This window comes from Oncorhynchus kisutch, linkage group LG21, assembly GCF_002021735.2.
Source record: "Oncorhynchus kisutch isolate 150728-3 linkage group LG21, Okis_V2, whole genome shotgun sequence".
In the NCBI taxonomy this organism is placed as follows: Eukaryota; Metazoa; Chordata; class Actinopteri; order Salmoniformes; family Salmonidae; genus Oncorhynchus; species Oncorhynchus kisutch.
Window position 1 is genome coordinate 6,116,783 of NC_034194.2, and position 18,599 is coordinate 6,135,381.

Sequence of the window (18,599 nt, forward strand, 5' to 3'; positions counted from 1 at the left end):
ATATATATTTTTTGTAACAATTAGACAGGGAATATGTCAAGGGCCTGTTCTTCTCATTGTCTTCCTCAAGTTTAGCATTTAGCCTCTGAAATAAAATGGTCTCTTTTGCCTGAGTAGCGCCTCTGACTGCATGCAGTAGTTGTATGAATACAGTGGCCTCAGAGGATGCGGGATAATATTGAGTGGTTTCATTAGTTGGTGAATTGTGATTGGTTTGAGATTTTCTGCTTCAAAGCATCACTTGTCCCTGGTGCAATCAAAGCTTCTACTGGATACATGTTTAATTTTGCACTGAGATTCCCTTGCATATACTGTACATCTTAACCTAGAAATCTAAACCATAAATGTTTTTAATCACAGAAAAATTGGGCTTTGATTAATAGACTAAAATAGATCAGAATCATGCCTGAAATATCTCATAACCATTCAGGCCAACATAATATGCATAATGGCAGGAATAGTACACCCACAAATGTATTAGGATCTTCCAATATTTCAAATTTAGGCTTTATGCCAAATGTAGCATCTTTACAATGCAAGGAATCAGTAAAGGCACTGTTTGGGGGGGTTTATTTGTTCAACTGTTCACTGCTCTTTCTTCTAATGGTTGGATTGACAAGGAGCGGTTATCCTATATGGGTGAATCAAACCAAAACATTTATAATTTGTTCATGAAATATAGATGCCCAATCCTGTGCATATTATGATCTCATCTAACACTGAGGTGGACTCAGTGTTTGTCCCAAATGGCACCCTATTCCCTACTTAGTGCACTACTTTCTATGGGCTGTGGTCAAAAATATTGCACTATGTACGGAATAGGGTGCCACTTGGAAAAACAGCCACAGTCTTTCCTACAATGGTCTGTTGCTGCTTGTCTGGTGTAGTGTAGCCTGTGGGCTGGAAGAGGATTTACGTAGTAGAGGACCAAGGTGAATGCTGATGAGAGGTGAGACGATAAAACAAAAATTATCAACACCGACCAAAACGAGCATTTATCGTGGACACTTCTCTGATATCATTCATCACGATAAGTAGCATATACTAGAGAAATGTGAAGTTTGAAGAATGATGACAGTAATCTTTTTCCTGAACTGAGAGATATTGTCCTGAAAACGAGCCAAAGAAGGTGGTCACCGTTTTCAGCCTGCGTTAATAGATGCACCTATTCACTAATCCATATGAAACCTTTTCACTTGGTTTCTCGTGAGCCCCTCTTCTCCTCGCAGTCCCGTTCTAACAACGGGGCTCGGCCTTGCAGGAGTTTCATTAAATAATATTCCCAAGTAAACATGGTTCATTAAACTGCATCTTGCCTGTAATATATTTTTAATGCATTTTTATAATTGAATTAAAATGGGTTACTGCCGTGCTATAAATGGCTAGAAGTTTTGATTTAAGAGACTACAAGATTGATTGCTCTGAGAGTTCTCCCGCTCTTCTTTCCTTTACATCCCTCGAAATTCATATCTCATCGTCCCCATTTGACTCTGTGGGCAGACGTACAGTGGGGTCCGAAATTATTGACACCATGATAAAGATGAGCAAACATTACTGTTAAGGCAGATTGCCTATTTAACTACTGCACTGGGTGAGGTAGAATAACATTCTAGCATTGTTAGGAGATCTGGAGAGACCTGGTCAGTCAATTACTAATACTCTTAGTAAAAGTATTTATCTTCAACTTGCAATCTGTGGATTTTATTTGACTAGATAGATTAAAATTGTATGTTAAACATCACAGCATAGTTGAAAGATATATGGCGTGTAATCTGAAGAGGTGGCCAGCAGAGATGGGTGGGATGGGCTGAGGGTTGGGATGTGGAATTGGAGACAAGTGGGAGTGGAGTTGCTGGGTGGGGGATAGAATGAAGGTCAAACGTAAAAGTACAAAAATAAAGTCAAAACAAAAAGTATGTTTGAATGACACTGAGGGGCAACGTTGTTACTGCTAATTCCTGTTTGCTTGAGGCTGATGCCGCACAGGTGTTTGTACACATGCATGGAATGGAATAATTATACAATGGAATAATTTTATTCTGATTTTGGGGGTGGGGGGTGGGGGGAGGGTCTCTGATGGTTGAGGGGCAGCTCTCAGGAACTGTGGGAGGGCTGGTGTCCTGGCGGTTGGTCTCGGAGGGTTGATGGCCTGGCAGTTGGGAGCTCGGGCTGATATTTAGCTGGTTTGGCTTCCCGTTTTTTTGTGTGTGGGAGATCTGTCTGTGTCAGGGCGTTGACCCTGGTTGCTTCTGTGGGTCGCTCTGGATGGGAGTCTGTTAAATGACTGAATGTAATGTAAAATGTTGAGTGGCTTCTCTGCAAGTAGATTGTATGTTTAAAAAAAATATATGAGAATCCACATGACCATATATAATAAACACAGCATTCCAACAAAATCTCAGAGCCAGTAGTCAAATCATAAACCATCATTCTCCCCAAAGCATTTACAAATAGATGAATTTCAAGGCATACCCAACATTACTTTCCGTATAACATCAAACATTCTACCACTATTCCAAACAGTGCGTCTTAAGATGCACATTAACTGAAACATCAAACAGAAAGGAAAATGTAAACAGTATTGTGGGTTACTCACAGTTGGGTATTGCACAGATAACAGAAATAAAATAATAAATGCTAGAAAGGTTTTTTACTACTGCTTGGATGGCTTGGCACTAAACTAATAAGACCAATTAACTCAGGTATTTATCAAGTAAAATTGGTAAAAGTGCAATATGTGCCATGTAAGAAAGCTAACGTTTCAGTTCCTTGCTCAGAACATGAGAACATATGAAAGCTGGTGGTTCCTTTTAACATGAGTCTTCAATATTCCCAGGTAAGAAGTTTTAGGTTGTAGTTATTATATGAATTATAGGACTATTTCCCTCTATACCATTTGTATTTCATTAACCTTTGACTATTGGATGTTCTTATAGGCACTTTAGTATTGCCAGTGGAACAGTATAGCTTCCGTCCCTCTAGTTAGCGTGCGCTGACTAGCTAGCCATTTAACTTCGGGTAACACCAGCCTGATCTCGGGAGTTGATAGGCTTGAAGTCATAAACAGCGCAATGCTTGACGCACAATGAAGAGCTGCTGGCAAAACGCACGAAAGTGCTGTTTGAATGAATGTTTACGCGCCTGCTTCTGCCTACCACCGCTCAGTCAGATACTTGTATGCTTGTATGCTCAGTCAGATTATATGCAACGCAGGACACGCTAGATAATATCTAGTAATTTCATCAACCATGTGTAGTTAACTAGTGATTATGATTGATTGTTTTTTCATAAGATAAGTTTAATGCTAGCTAGCAACTTACCTTGGCTTACTGCATTCGCATAACAGGCAGTCTCCTTGTGGAGTGCAATGAGAGAGAGGCAGGTCGTTATTGCGTTGAACTAGTTAACTGTAAGGTTGTAAGATTGGATCCCCCGAGCCTGATACGTTACGATCTATGGCTCAGAGGTAACTGCAATTAAACGGATAGTTAGTGCAATTAAAAAGAGATGGTCAACGTTAGCCTTTTCTACAGCTAAAAGTGGTCTCTGCTGGTTTTGCTCTTACTCCTCAGGGGCTCTGCAAACAGGCCTAGTTTGATCTAGGTCATGCTTTGATCTAGGTCAACCTCAGGCAAGTTAATCAAACCAGTCAAACCAGCCACCAGTCTGAAGTAGGGTTTGATGTTTGCCCAGAAGAGGTCAGCCAGGATTTGCCGTGACTGGGTCCAGGTCAGGTAGGCGGATGATGAAGGGGAGTGGTACTGCCGCCGCATGGAGCACCATGGGTGGTGGTTCTGTTGGAGGGTGGCGTGCATGAATGGCAATTGCAGGAAGGGGGTATGCAATGCCTCTACTCTGGGCCCCCATGAGCCCACAGCTGCATGCTGTTGAACACTGAGGATCTGACCCCTGTTACTGAAGGATGAGGTGGAGTTGGCTTGCACTCCACAGCAGTGTCAGGAGTGCAGTGTCCCCTTCACCAGGAGCTAGGTTGAACACTAGTCTGAATTTGCCGCTGTGTTGCTCAAAGAGGTGGCGTGGCAGGTAACAGGATTCCAGGGATCCTTACTCAGGATCAAGAGTAAGTTTGTCGACAGCCTGAGGTTACCAGCTTCTGGATCTCCTAATGGTGGACTTTCGCCAGCCTTGGGTTCTTTAGCAACCAACGCTCAGTGCCCTGAATGGAAGGCATCACTGCTTGTTTTGTAACATGCAGCTGTGGGCTCATGGGGGCCCAGAGTAGAGGCATTACATATCTCTGGAGCACTTTCACCAAGATTATTGTGGTCTTTTCCTCCAGGAGATTCAAGACACACTGATCTTGTTTGGAACATGTTACTTCCTTTCCAATGAGGGAATGTGTCCACCTAAAATAGCTTCTGTACATTCTTAAGGAATTCAGTGGCTGTGGAAGCAATGGTAGCGAATAGGCATTGCTGGACATGTGTGTGATAGCAGGCTTGCTGGGCCCTGCACAGCCCAACCTAGCAAGGTGTGGACAGCGACAGGGCCTCCCACAGGGCCAGTATGGGCTGGCTCAATGGGGACCAGCAGGTATAGATTATGAGCAATAGAGGCCGTGGCCTGTGGATCTTTGGCAGCGGCATGACCTTCAGTTGTGGGAACTTCCTCTGAAGCATGTCAGAAGGGGAGGTGTGCTCCGCTAGGCAGATACTGTCTGCTGTGACTGCACTGTGGACTTGATTCCAGGTGCCGCTGACTCCTTCAGGGGATATGGTGAATGACACAGAAGCTCTGCTTTCTTGGAGTACATCTTGACAAATAGTTTGAAGGCTCAGTACCTCTGATTCACCCTCTAACCCAAGGCAGTAGGCAGCAGCAGGGAGAATGATGGAACGTTCAGAGCCGTAGTAAAGATGGGAAAGGTCTCCATCGCCTCTTCACCATGATTTAAGATTAGTCTGACCACTTTTAACATCACTCGGGCTGAGCGGTTTGGGCAGTCAAGGTAGAAGACAGTCTCGGCTTTGTCGGTGCTGACCATAAGGACGCTCCTGATCTCTTGCGGTATGACCACATGTTGCACGGTGAGGTTTACCTCCATGCTGGTGTTGCATAGGTTTTTTAGGGTGCATTCCTTTGGGGAGTATTTTCGCCCACACTTCCAGCAGCATACTTTAACCGAGATCCAATCCCTGATCTTCTCCCTCGAGAGCTGCTTGAACTCAGGAGCCTAAGAAGTGTTCTTCCCCTTCACAGTAAGGACAATGGAATTCAAACTTGGGCTTGTTTTGGTTCGATTATTGCTGCTTACCACGAGGAGGTCTGTAACTGGCTTGTTTGTGTTCATGTTCACTGGTCAGGAACATGGTGGTACCCACCTCCCGCTTGTCCTGGTAGAGAACAGAGGCTGTCTGTGAGAGTCTTCCGGCCCTTGCTTACACCTGCAACCAGCCAGACAGGTTCTGGAGGGTATAGGTTTGTCCTACTCTAAGAGACCATGAGTCAAGCAGCTCTCAATAAACCCAATCACGGTATTCAGGTGACAATTTACCCAGTAGCTTTTACACATTTGAACTCAGCACCCTGGTGACCTTCCAATGTCTGCGGCATGCCTATAAAGGATTGGATGGAGAAAGCAAATTCTTACCTTCACATGTGACGCATTGAGAAGGTTGCCAATGTCACACTGGACGAGCTGACGGGGCTGTCCATACTTGACATTTAGGGCATTGAGAGCTGAGGTATATGGCCTAGTGTCGTACATGTATTACTTTGCCAGTTTCTGTGCACTTGGCATTTTCAGATGATCACTTGAAACTTGCACTGTTCTGAGAGGTGACCATGGTTACATAGGATACTGTCTAAGGCCATGTTCAAGAGGGTGAAATCACTCTCTTGCCCAATTTCAAAGTGAGGCAGCTTAGGTCTGGGTATAACATAAGCAGAGGTGACAAGGAGCTCCATCACGTTGGCCCCATTGTCCGGCTGTGGTAGCGATAGGGGGAGAAAGGGGTTAGGGTGCTCCACCACTGCCAGTTGATGAGTTGAAGGCTGAGAGGATGGCTGTGGTAGATAGTCAGAGCCAGAGCCAGGGTCAGACTGGGCACCCTGGGATCCTAATGGTGGGTGTGGCCCAGAAGTTTGGAGATGTGTTGGTAACCCAACCAGACTGTGAAGGCTTGAGAAAGTCTTGGATCTATTAATGTATTGTGAGGTAGGAGCTGGTATAGGGTGCATGTGTCCCAGTTAGAGGAGGATAGGGAGAGAGACATGAGGTTACATTTAGAGAGTTTGAGCTCCCATTTATTCTCATTTCCAGGGTTGGGTAGGTTACTTTCTAAATGTAATCTGTTACAGTTACTAGTTACCTGTCCAAAATTGTAATTAGTAATGTACATTTTGGATTACCCAAACTCAGTAACATAATCTGATTACATTCTGTTACTTTTAGATTACTTTCCCCTTCAGAGGCATTTGAAAAACACAAAAATGTATATTACCAATTGAACGACATCGATTGCAGGATGAATCAATGTTACAAGTTAACATAGCTGGCAATATAAGGATGTAAAGTTTTACTTTATCGATTGGTTATGTAGGCTTCTTCTAGATCATCACTTCCTACTACATATAATAATACGATTAAATTATATTCTGACATTGAAAACCAAAGTCTATCAGAATTCCAGTCATTCCCAAAAAATGTTTAGCCCTTAATTTTCAAGAATAGGACTTGGACGTATAGATTAGCCAAATTGTTTACCTGAGCATGACCCCAAAACTAAGGATTTATTAGCCAGCACTACTCTGTTGTTTATGAATTTGTTGTCATGGAGAACTAATGTGACTAATAGAGTTGAAAAATAAATGCTGCACTCATGAAATGGCATGCTTTGAGCACTACTGATGAAAAAAAATCCCCACTTGTATTCCATAGGCTTGGATCCACACTGTGCAGCTGTTGCAAGAGCAAATTTTTCACTGGCTGTTTCAAATTCAATGATTGATAGGCAGTTCAATTCAACCATTATTCGGTTCAAATACACATTTAGATTTGTGAACAGCCATCCACAACAATCACATTCCGTAAGGCGCCAATAGCTAAATGAAAGAGCGGCAGTATTTATTCACATCAATGCGCTATGTACAGTTGAAGTCAAGTTTACATACACCTTAGCCAAATACATTTAAACTCAGTTTTTCACAATTCCTGACATTTAATCCTCGTAAAAATTCCCTGTTTTAGGTCATTTAGGATCACCACTTTATTTTAAGAATGTGAAATGTCAGAGTAACAGTAGAGAGAATTTTTTATTTCAGCTTTTATTTATTTCATCACATTCCCAGTGGGTCAGAAGTTTACATACACTCAATTAGTATTTGGTAGCGTTGCCTTTACATTGTTCAACTTGGATCAAATGTTTCGGGTAGCCTTCCACGAGGTTCCCACAATAAATTGGGTGAATTTTGTCCCATTCCTTCTAACAGAGCTGGTCTAACTGAGTCAGGTTTGTAGGCCTCCTTGCTCACACACACTTTCTCAGTTCTGCCCACAAATTTTCTATAGGATTGAGGTCCTTGATTTTGTTTTTGCCACAACTTTGGAAGTATGTTTGGGGTCATTGTCCATTTGGAGGACCAATTTGCAACCAAGCTTTAACTTCCTGACTGATGTCTTGAGATGTTGCTTAAATATATCCACATAATTTTCCTGCCTCATGATGCCATCTATTTTGTGAAGTATACCAGTCCCTCCTGCAGCAAAGCACTCCCACAACATGTTGCTGCCACCCCCCTTTTTCCTCCAAACATAGGAGGAGGACATTTCTCCAAAAAGTACGATCTTTAGTCTGGCCTTTTTTATGGCGGTTTTCAAGCAGTTGCTTCTTCCTTGCTGAGCGGCCTTTCAGGTTATGTCGATATAGGACTCGTTTTACTGGGGATACTTTTTTACCTGTTTTCTCCAGCATCTTCACAAGGTCATTTGCTATTGTTCTTGGATTGATTTGCACTTTTCGCACCAAAGTACGTTCATCTCTAGGAGACGGAACGCATCTACTCTGGTCCCATGTTGTGTATACTTGCGTACTATTGTTTGTACAGATGAACGTGGTACCTTCAGGTGTTTGGAAATTGCTCCCAAGGATGAACCAGACTTGTGGAGATCGACAATGTTTTTTCTGAGGTCTTGGCTGATTTCTTTTGATTTTCCAAAGATGTCAATCCAAAAGGCACTGAAGTTAAAGGTAGGACTTGAAATACATCCACAGGCACACCTACAATTGACTCAAATTATGTCAATTAGCCTGTCAGAAGCTTCTAAAGCCTTGACATAATTTTCTGGAATTTTCCATGCTGTTTAAAGGCACAGTCAACTTAATGTATGTAAACGTCTGACCCACTGGAATTGTGATACAGTGAATTATAAGTGAAATAATCTGTCTGTAAGCAATTGTTGGAAAAATTACTTGAGTCATGCACAAAGTAGATGTCCTAACCGACTTGCCAAAACTATAGTTTGTTAACAATACATGTGTGGAGTGATTGAAAAACGAGTTTTAATGACTCCAACCTAAGTGTATGTAAATTTACAACTTCAACTGTAGATATCTATAGTAAGTGCTGTCATCCTTACCTCCAAGCGTTTATACAAGTTGGATAACCTTTGGATGCCAAGAGTAGTCACACCATTGGGAGACATATCTTGGACTGTAGCCTACAAAAGCCAATTCCTGCTCTTTTCGCGTGATCCATCAAACACATTTAGTGTGTCATCATTTTGGTCAGACTCGCGCAGGTGGAACAAACTTACACTTGCACCTTTTTTCAATGCTGATTTCAATGTCATTGAGATTACAGAGAAGTGTCAAAGATTTTGTTTCACAAACATCCTTTATGAATTTAAAAGTATTCCTCTAAATTATCATCTAGTTTTTCGAAAGTGTCTGTAATCTGATTACAGTATTTTTGCTGGTAAAGTAATGGATTAGAGTAACCGGTTTTTGTAATCCTTTACATGTAATCCTTTGTAATCCGTTACTCCCCTAACCTGCTCATTTCAATCATCCCTTGTAATTTCCATAATTGATGTGTGCCAAGAAATGAACAGAAAACAAAACATATTTTACATTAGGATATTTAATTTGATGATATAATAATAATAATAATAATCTCTGTCATCAGCATTTCTACACATTCTCAGAGCTGGTAATAAAATCATAATAAATAATAATAAAAAAAAGCATTTATAAATAGATTCATTTCAAGGCATATCAAACATTACTATGCATACAAACATCCCACCACTATTCCCAACAGTCTGTCTTTAGATGCACATCAACTGAAACATCAAACAGAAAGGACTGACTTTGGGACCATTCCTCCATACAGATCCTTGATATCCTTTGTATGCGCTTATGGACTACTCTCTTCAATTTAAACCATTTAAAGTTTTCAATAGGTTTCAAGTCCAGATAGTGAGATGCTTAAGATTTAGATTTTGTGGCCAATGAACCACTGTGCAACTATAGGTGAAACTCTAGATCACCTTTACTCCACACACAGAGCTAGCTCTCGCTCGCCCTCCATTTGGCAAATCTGACCATAACTCTATCCTCCTGATTATTGTTTACAAGAAAAAACTCAAACAGGCAGTGCCCGTGGTCCGATATGGATGTGGTCAGATGAAGTGGATGCTAAGCTACAGGACTGTGCATCGACGATGTTCCCACAGTGACGGTACATACATATCCCAACCAGATGCCATGGATTACAGGCAACATCCACACTGAGCTAAAGAAGTGTCGCTTTCAAGAAGCAGGACACTAACCCGGCCTCCCAAGTGGCGCAGTGGTCTAAGGCACTGCATTGCGGTGTTGAGGCGTCAAGACAGCTTAGGGTTCATTATCGGCCATGACCGGGAGTCCCATACGCCGGCACACAATTGGCCCAGCGTTGTCCGAGTTAGGGGAGGGTTTAGCCGGGGGGGGCCTTTACTTGACGCTCTAGTGACTCATTGTGGCAGGGCTGGCGTCTGCAGGCTGACTTCAGTTGTCAGTTGAACAGTGTTTCCCAGCTGGGTTCCGGGTTAAGCGAGCGGGTGCTAAGAAGCGTGGTTTGGCGGGTCATGTTTCGGAGGACGCATCACTTGACCTTTGCCTCTCCCGATCCAGTTGGGGTTTTGCAGCGCTGAGATCGTAATCATGACATTTGGCAGATTTTTTTTTTTATATATAGAAAAAGAAATATATATATATAAAAATACTCTTACACCCTCCGATGAACCATCAGAGGTAAGGCATCAACAGGGGACTAAAATCGAATCCCACTACTGCCTCTGATGCTCGTGTGACGCAAGCCTTCAAGGCTCGCTTCGAGTTAAGCAACACTGAACTATGTGTGAGAGCGCCAGCTGTTCCGTACAACTGTGTGATCACGCTCTCCGTAGCCGATGTGAGTAAGACCTCTAAACTGGTTAACATTTACAAGGCCGCAGGACAGACAGATTACCAGGATGCGTGACCAGCTGGCAAGTGTCTTCACTGACATTTTGAAATTCTCCCAGACCCATTCTTTAATACTTACATGTTTTAAGCAGACCACCATAGTCCCTGTGCCCAAGAACGCCAAGGTAACCCGTCCAAATGACTATCACCCTGTGGCACTCATATCTGTAGCCATGAAATGCTTTGAAAGGCTGGTGATATCTCATATCAAAACCATTTTTCCAGACCCTCTCCAATTTACATTACACCCCAAAATATCCACAGATGACTCAATCTCTTTTGCACTCTGCACTGACTACAGCTCAGCGTTCAACACCATAGTGCCCTCCAAGCTCATCACTAAGCTAAGGACCCCGGAACTGAACTCCTCCCTCTGCAACTGAATCCTGGATTTCCTGACGGTACGCCTCCAGGTGGTAAGGGTAGGCAACAACACATTCGCCATGCTGACCCTTGACACGGGAGCCCCTCAGGGGTATGTGCTTAATCCCATCCTATACCCCCTGTTCACCCACAACTGCGTGGCTGCGCACGACTCCAACACCATCGTTAAATTTACCCACGACACGACAGTGGTAGGCCTGATCATTGACGACGATGAGATAGCCTATGTGGAGGAGGACAGAGACCTGGCAGTGTGATGCAAGAACAACAACCTCTCCCTCAAAGTCAGCAAGACAAAGTGGCTGATTGTGGACTACAGGAAACGAAGGGCCGAGCACGCTTCCATTCACATCGGCGGTGCTGTAGTGGAGCGTGTTGAGAGCTCCTCGGTCCACATCACTAAGGATCTATCATGGCCCAAACACACCAACACAGTTCTGAAGAGGGCACGACAACACCTCTTCCCCCTCAGAAAGTGAAAAAGATTTAGCATAGGCCCTCAGATCCTCATCAAGTTCTACAGCTGCACCATTGAGAGCATCTTGATTGGCTGCATCACCCCTTGGTACGGCAACTGCTTGGCATTCAACCGCAAGGCATCTATAGAGGGTAGTGCGGATGGGCCAGTACATCATTGGGGTTTAGCTCCCTGCCATCCAGGACCTCTATGCCAGGTGTGTCAGAGGAAGGCACTACAATTTGTTGAAGACTTCAGCCACCTAAGTCATAGAACTGTTCTCCCTGCTACCGCATGGCAAGCGGTGCCGATGCACCATGTCTGGAACCAACAAGACCCTGAACGGCTTCTATCACCAAGCCATAAGACTGCTGAATATTTAACCAGACTATCTGCGTTGACACATTCTGCAATAACTTTTTTAACTCATCACATACGGTGCTGCTATTGTTTACTATCTGTCACTTGATTCCTAGTTATACATATCTACCTCAATTACCTCTTACCCCTTCACATCGACTCGGTACGGATACCCCTTGTATATAGCCAAATTATAGTTACTCATTGTGTACCTATTATTACTTTTAGTATTATGTGTTTTACTCTTCTATTATTTCTCTATTTTCTTTCTCTCTGCATAATCGGGAAGGGCCCGTAAGTAAGCATTTCACTGTTAGTCCACACCTGTTGTTTTATGAAGCATGTGACAAATTCAATTTGATTTGATTTCTTTGGATTTTGTTGTGTGCTTGGGGTTATTGTCTTGCTGGAAGATCCAATTGTGGCCAAGTTTCAGCCTCCTGGTAGAGGCAACCAGGTTTTTGGCTAATGTTTTACAGTAGGTATGGGGGGGTTATTTTCTGCTCATGTATTTTCTAATTTCAATACCATATCCACTGGTGTGCGTGACCAAAGAACTCTATTTTCATGTCATCCAACAAATGTAAATGCCTGGGCCCTCATTTATCAATGTTGCGAAGAAAAGCTTCTATATTAACTTGTATGAAGAAAATATAGAATGTTTTGTGGACAAAAACCTTCCCTTTAAATCTCCAAGAAATGTCACTAATTTCTGTCCGCCAACATGGAGAAATCAAAATCAAAAGAAAAAAACTTTTGATCACCGAAGTGGAAGCAAAACAAGCCATACTTTTTGGAGCCCTCAGCAATGCCTTGGCAAATAAGAGAAAAAAAAACATTGCTTGGGAGCAGGTTAGAGCTGTGGTAAATTCGGCCTCATTTGAGTGCAGAACAGTTCATGAAATTAAAAAGAAATGGTTTGATTTGAAAACGTGTGCAAAAAAAAAGTATCCTCAAAAGGAATATAAGTACAACAGGAAGAGGGCAGAGTGACTCTTCACTGTCTGCTATGGACCAGCACATTGGCACCATAATTGGAGAGAACTCAGTGTCTGGCATCATTTGTGATGGTGATACTGAGGACCCTCTCCCAGACCCTGAAGGAATACCAGACACACCAACTGATGGTAAGTCAAGCCTTTTTTTCGCAACCATATTCAGACATGGAACACATCTAAATATTTTTTAACTATCACAAATATATATAACAAAATGAATATAACAAAAATAACAAATCATGAAACAGATGTGGGTGATTTGCCTGACCCCTCATCCCCAGGCCTACCAGAAGGGTGTCCTCTTTGGAAAGCTCTTCAGCTGCACCGCATGTTTTGACTGACGCAGTCCTGAAACAACATGAAGAGATCAACACATCAATTATTGGACTCAAACAGCAGCTGGAGGATGTATGAAACGGAGAGAGAGAGAGAAATCAATCATTGAAAGAACTTGTTGATTGTGTCAAACATGTAAGACAATAAATTCTTGTGCAATGTAAATGTGTTTTCCTTGTCGATTTGATTACAATATTTGGAAGAACAAATATCTAAAACCGTTGTATGATATTGACTCTTGTCCTCAGTGCCAGGGCTATGGGTGGTGGGAAACACTCACTGTCAGGCATGGGCTCATCGGGTCTGGGTGGATCATTCAGTGGAATGCCATTTTTGATTGCAATGGTGTGGTGCACACTGCAAGCCTTGACAATGTAGCAAACCTAAAAAGGAATTTGCACATTATATTACATTCATGTAATGGCATTTGAAGGAATGTCATTTCAGAGGCAAACCTTGCTAGGCTGGTATTGCAGTCTTCCTCCTGTCCCAGACAAGCACAGCCAACGCCCTTTCAGCAGGCCTATGGTGCGCTCCACGGTTCTTGTGTATGCGTGGGCTTGGTTGTAGCTTGCCTCTTGTTGGTTTGTGAGGGGAGTCATCAGCCATGTTTTTAATGGGTAGCCCCTGTCTCCTGCAGTTATGAGCACAGCAGTCAGATATTGTTTCCTAGTAGAGGTCTAACATGGCAAATAAAACCTTGCAAATAAAACATAAGTCACTTACCAATAAGCCATCCATCCTCAACAGCTCCTTCCTGGAGGTTAAGGCCGACTGATCTGTTCTGCACAATGAATGATAATGTGTCCCACATGGCCATTTGGCCACTAGATTTAAGACAAATGTGAATCACAGATGACCTGCACATTGACAGAATGGAAGCCTTTTCTGTTGACGAAGTTGAATTCGTTCAATGATGGTGCTTTTATTGCAATGTCGGTGCAGTCAACTGCTCCAATGACAATGACATCCAGCTATGGTATGGAAATCCCTTTTCACTCTGGCCTGTTGCACAGCAGTGTATGGAAACTGTGTGTATTGTGGGGTCAATGATATTATGCCAGGGAGGACTGCAGGCAATATCTGGCTCATGGTTGGTTGTGAAATGCCAGACCGATCCGCAATCTCCCGTTGGAATGTTCCAGTGGCCAAAAGTCCTAGGGTGGTAAAGGACTTGGGTATGCACTGGGGTGGCATTGGTGCGTTTCGTCTCCCTTTCTAATACTGGCGAGAGTTGGTTGCAGGGATACAATAAAATATGCCTTGGAAAACGAAATCTACTAATAAGCCAAGCGTCGCTCTCAGCAAAAAGATCTGCACCCTCATTGAAAACACGCTCCTTGCGTAAATGCAGCTTGTGCCAGATCCTCCAGCAATGCAAGATTTGCCATTTTGGACAAGTCACAATGCATCAGTGTTGCCTTTTATATTATTTAACTGGTTTAACTAAATTGCCTCCAACCTTACATTCCACTCTATTTCTAATTTACTTTATTTTTCAATTAGGCTTAAATGGTTTCATGTTTATGAATTCAATAGCACCCTGAAAAAATGATTAGAAGCTTACGTTTCTATAAAATAAATACATGAATAAACTATTCATGTATTTTCTTTTTTTCTTCATAGTTTATGATTTGGTCCAGTACTGTATGTCAATCCTTTCTCCATTTGGTGGATGGTATTTCATTGGCACAAGATGCTGTGTGTACGCAAGGTCAGAGGTGTGCTTAAATTGACACATTCTCAAGTATCAGTACAAATGAATAAATCCAACACATTCTCAAGTATCAGTACAAATTGATCAATCCAACACATTCTCAAGTATCAGTACAAATGGATAAATCCAACACATTCTCAAGTATCAGTACAAATGGATAATTCCCAGACTTTGCTTAGAAATGATCGCATGCATGGTTCACCAACATTTCTGTTCGTACGCAACACTGATAAATAAGGCCCCTAGAATTTGCTAAACTGAATTGCCACTTGGATTGGAACCAGTGCTTTGCTCAGATGGCATGAAAATAGAGCTCACACCAGTGGTGGGTTTGGCATCGAATTGAAAATCCATAAGCAGATAATAACTCCATTACCTACTGTAAAATATGGTGGTGGATCATTGATGTTATGGGGCTATTTTGCTTCCACTGGGCATGGGGCACTTGTAAAGGTCAACGTCATCATTATAACTGCCTTAATTTAGCTGGACCCCAGAAAGAGTAGGTGCTGCCTTGGCAGCAGTTAATGGGGAGCCATAATAAATACAAATACAAATCAGGAATTTCACCCAGTACCAGGATATTTTAGCCAAAAACCTCTGCTATGATGCTGAAACTTCGCCGCAAGTGGATCTTTCACCAAGTGTTCACATCCTTCATCTGTATTCACAGAGCTCTTCTCCCCCTACAAGACCTTTACTCCTCTTCACTCCTCTTTATTATCTTCTTCCAGTACACTCTGAGATGTACAATATTATCTCTGAGATGTACAGTTTATTTCTGTTATTTGAACTGACCATGTCAGTGACTATACCTCATGTACTTGGTAATCATTATTACTTTAATGAAGCTAAATGTGGCATACTGTACCGATCCAAGCATTCTTTAGCCTGCAGCCAATCAACCAACCATGTGGAATCAGCCACATACATATCTTGTGATACTTGATGTCCTCCCCATAGGAAATAAGTGCAATCTACAGTGCCTAGTGAAAGTCTACACACCCTTGCACAGTTGTCACATTTTGCTGCCTTAAAATTAAATCTAAAAAGGGATTAAATTAGTTTTTTTCAAACAGATCTACACAACCTGCTCCACATTTTTAAAGTGAAAGAAAAAGTTAAGAACTTTTTCCAAATTAAAAATGAATAAAAACGAAAATGTCTTGATTGTGTATGTCTTCACAGCCCATAGTTAGGGCTAATACTTTGTGGAAGTACCTTTGGCAGCAATTACAGATGTAAATAATGTTGAATAAGATTCTACCAACTCTGCACAACTCTTAGGTCAACATAGAGTACCAGTCAAAGGTTTGGACACACTTACTCATTCCAGGGTTTTTTCTTTATTTTTACTGTTTTCTACATTGTAGAATAATAGTGAAGACATCAAAACTATGAAATAACACATATGGAATTATGTAGTAACCAAAAGTGTTAAATAAATCAAAATATATTTTAGATTCTTCAAAGTAGCCATCCTTTGCCTTGATGACAGCTTTGCACACTCTTGGCATTCTCTCAACCGCCTTCACGAGGAATGCTTTTCCAAGGAGTTCCCACATATGCACTTGTAGGCTGATTTTCCTTCACTCTGTTGTCCCCGTCATTAACTATACAGTGCCTTGCGAAAGTATTCGGCCCCCTTGAACTTTGTGACCTTTTGCCACATTTCAGGCTTCAAACATAAAGATATAAAACTGTATTTTTTTGTGAAGAATCAACAACAAGTGGGACACAATCATGAAGTGGAACGACATTTATTGGATATTTCAAACTTTTTTAACAAATCAAAAACTGAAAAATTGGGCGTGCAAAATTATTCAGCCCCTTTACTTTCAGTGCAGCAAACTCTCTCCAGAAGTTCAGTGAGGAGCTCTGAATGATCCAATGTTGACCTAAATGAGTAATGATGATAAATACAATCCACCTGTGTGTAATCAAGTCTCCATATAAATGCACCTGCACTGTGATAGTCTCAGAGGTCCGTTAAAAGCGCAGAGAGCATCATGAAGAACAAGGAACACACCAGGCAGGTCCGAGATACTGTTGTGAAGAAGTTTAAAGCCGGATTTGGATACAAAAAGATTTCCCAAGCTTTAAACATCCCAAGGAGCACTGTGCAAGCAATACTATTGAAATGGAAGGAGTATCAGACCACTGCAAATCTACCAAGACCTGGCCGTCCCTCTAAACTTTCAGCTCATACAAGAAGAAGACTGATCAGAGATGCAGCCAAGAGGCCCATGATCACTCTGGATGAACTGCAGAGATCTACAGCTGAGGTGGGAGACTCTGTCCATAGGACAACAATCAGTCGTATATTGCACAAATCTGGCCTTTATGGAAGAGTGGCAAGAAGAAAGCCATTTCTTAAAGATATCCATAAAAAGTGTTGTTTAAAGTTTGCCACAAGCCACCTGGGAGACACACCAAACATGTGGAAGAAGGTGCTCTGGTCAGATGAAACCAAAATTGAACTTTTTGGCAACAATGCAAAACGTTATGTTTGGCGTAAAAGCAACACAGCCCATCACCATGAACACACCATCCTCACTGTCAAACATGGTGGTGGCAGCATCATGGTTTGGGCCTGCTTTTCTTCAGCAGGGACAGGGAAGATGGTTAAAATTGATGGGAAGATGGATGGAGCCAAATACAGGACCATTCTGGAAGAAAACCTGATGGAGTCTGCAAAAGACCTGAGACTGGGACGGAGATTTGTCTTCCAACAAGACAATGATCCAAAACATAAAGCAAAATCTACAATGGAATGGATCAAAAATAAACATATCCAGGTGTTAGAATGGCCAAGTCAAAGTCCAGACCTGAATCCAATTGAGAATCTGTGGAAAGAACTGAAAACTGCTGTTCACAAATGCTCTCCATCCAACCTCACTGAGCTCGAGCTGTTTTGCAAGGAGGAATGGGAAAAAAATTTAGTCTCTCGATGTGCAAAACTGATAGAGACATACCCCAAGCGACTTACAGCAGTAATCGCAGCAAAAGGTGGCGCTACAAAGTATTAACTTAAGGGGGCTGAATAATTTTGCACGCCCAGTTTTTCAGTTTTTGATTTGTTAAAAAAGTTTGAAATATCCAATAAATGTCGTTCCACTTCATGATTGTGTCCCACTTGTTGTTGATTCTTCACAAAAAAATACAGTTTTATATCTTTATGTTTGAAGCCTGAAATGTGGCAAAAGGTCGCAAAGTTCAAGGGGGCCGAATACTTTCGCAAGGCACTGTATCATTATTGTTACGGTTTTCCTCCGTCGAAAGAGAGTCGGACCAAAATGCAGCGTGGTTAATACGATACATGTTTAATGACGAATAAACACGACAATACAAAAACAACAAACGGAACGTGAAAACCTATACAGCCTATCTGGTGACAACTAACACAAAGACAGGAACAATCACCCACGAAACACTCAAAGAATATGGCTGCCTAAATATGGTTCCCAATCAGAGACAACGAGAATCACCTGCCTCTGATTGAGAACCGCCTCAGGCAACCATAGACTTTGCTAGAACACCCCACTAAGCCACAATCCCAAAACCTACGAAAAAAACCCATACATAAACACAACACAAAATAAACTCATGTCACACCCTGGCCTGACCAAATAAGTATAGAAAACACAAAATACTAAGACCAGGGCGTGACAATTATCAAATAGTTTAATTATATGTTATGACCTGCCTCAAAGACTATACCGAATCAAGTGGAATGTAAGAACAATGCAGTTACATAGGATATACTTGTAATTATCATGTACCTACCCAGGAGCAAGCAACTTAATTTAAATTGAAACCCAGTAGGGTATAACATTTATAATTACTATCCAGTTACTATATAACAACCTTTGCAGACA

The 18,599-nt window shown here is 42.0% G+C and overlaps 1 protein-coding gene across 11 annotated transcripts in view; it reads left to right on the top strand.

Moving 5' to 3' along the window:
- adgrl2a (adhesion G protein-coupled receptor L2a) overlaps positions 1-18,599 on the top strand; it is a 196,411-nt gene that overhangs the window by 34,360 nt on the left and 143,452 nt on the right. The window lies entirely within an intron of this gene.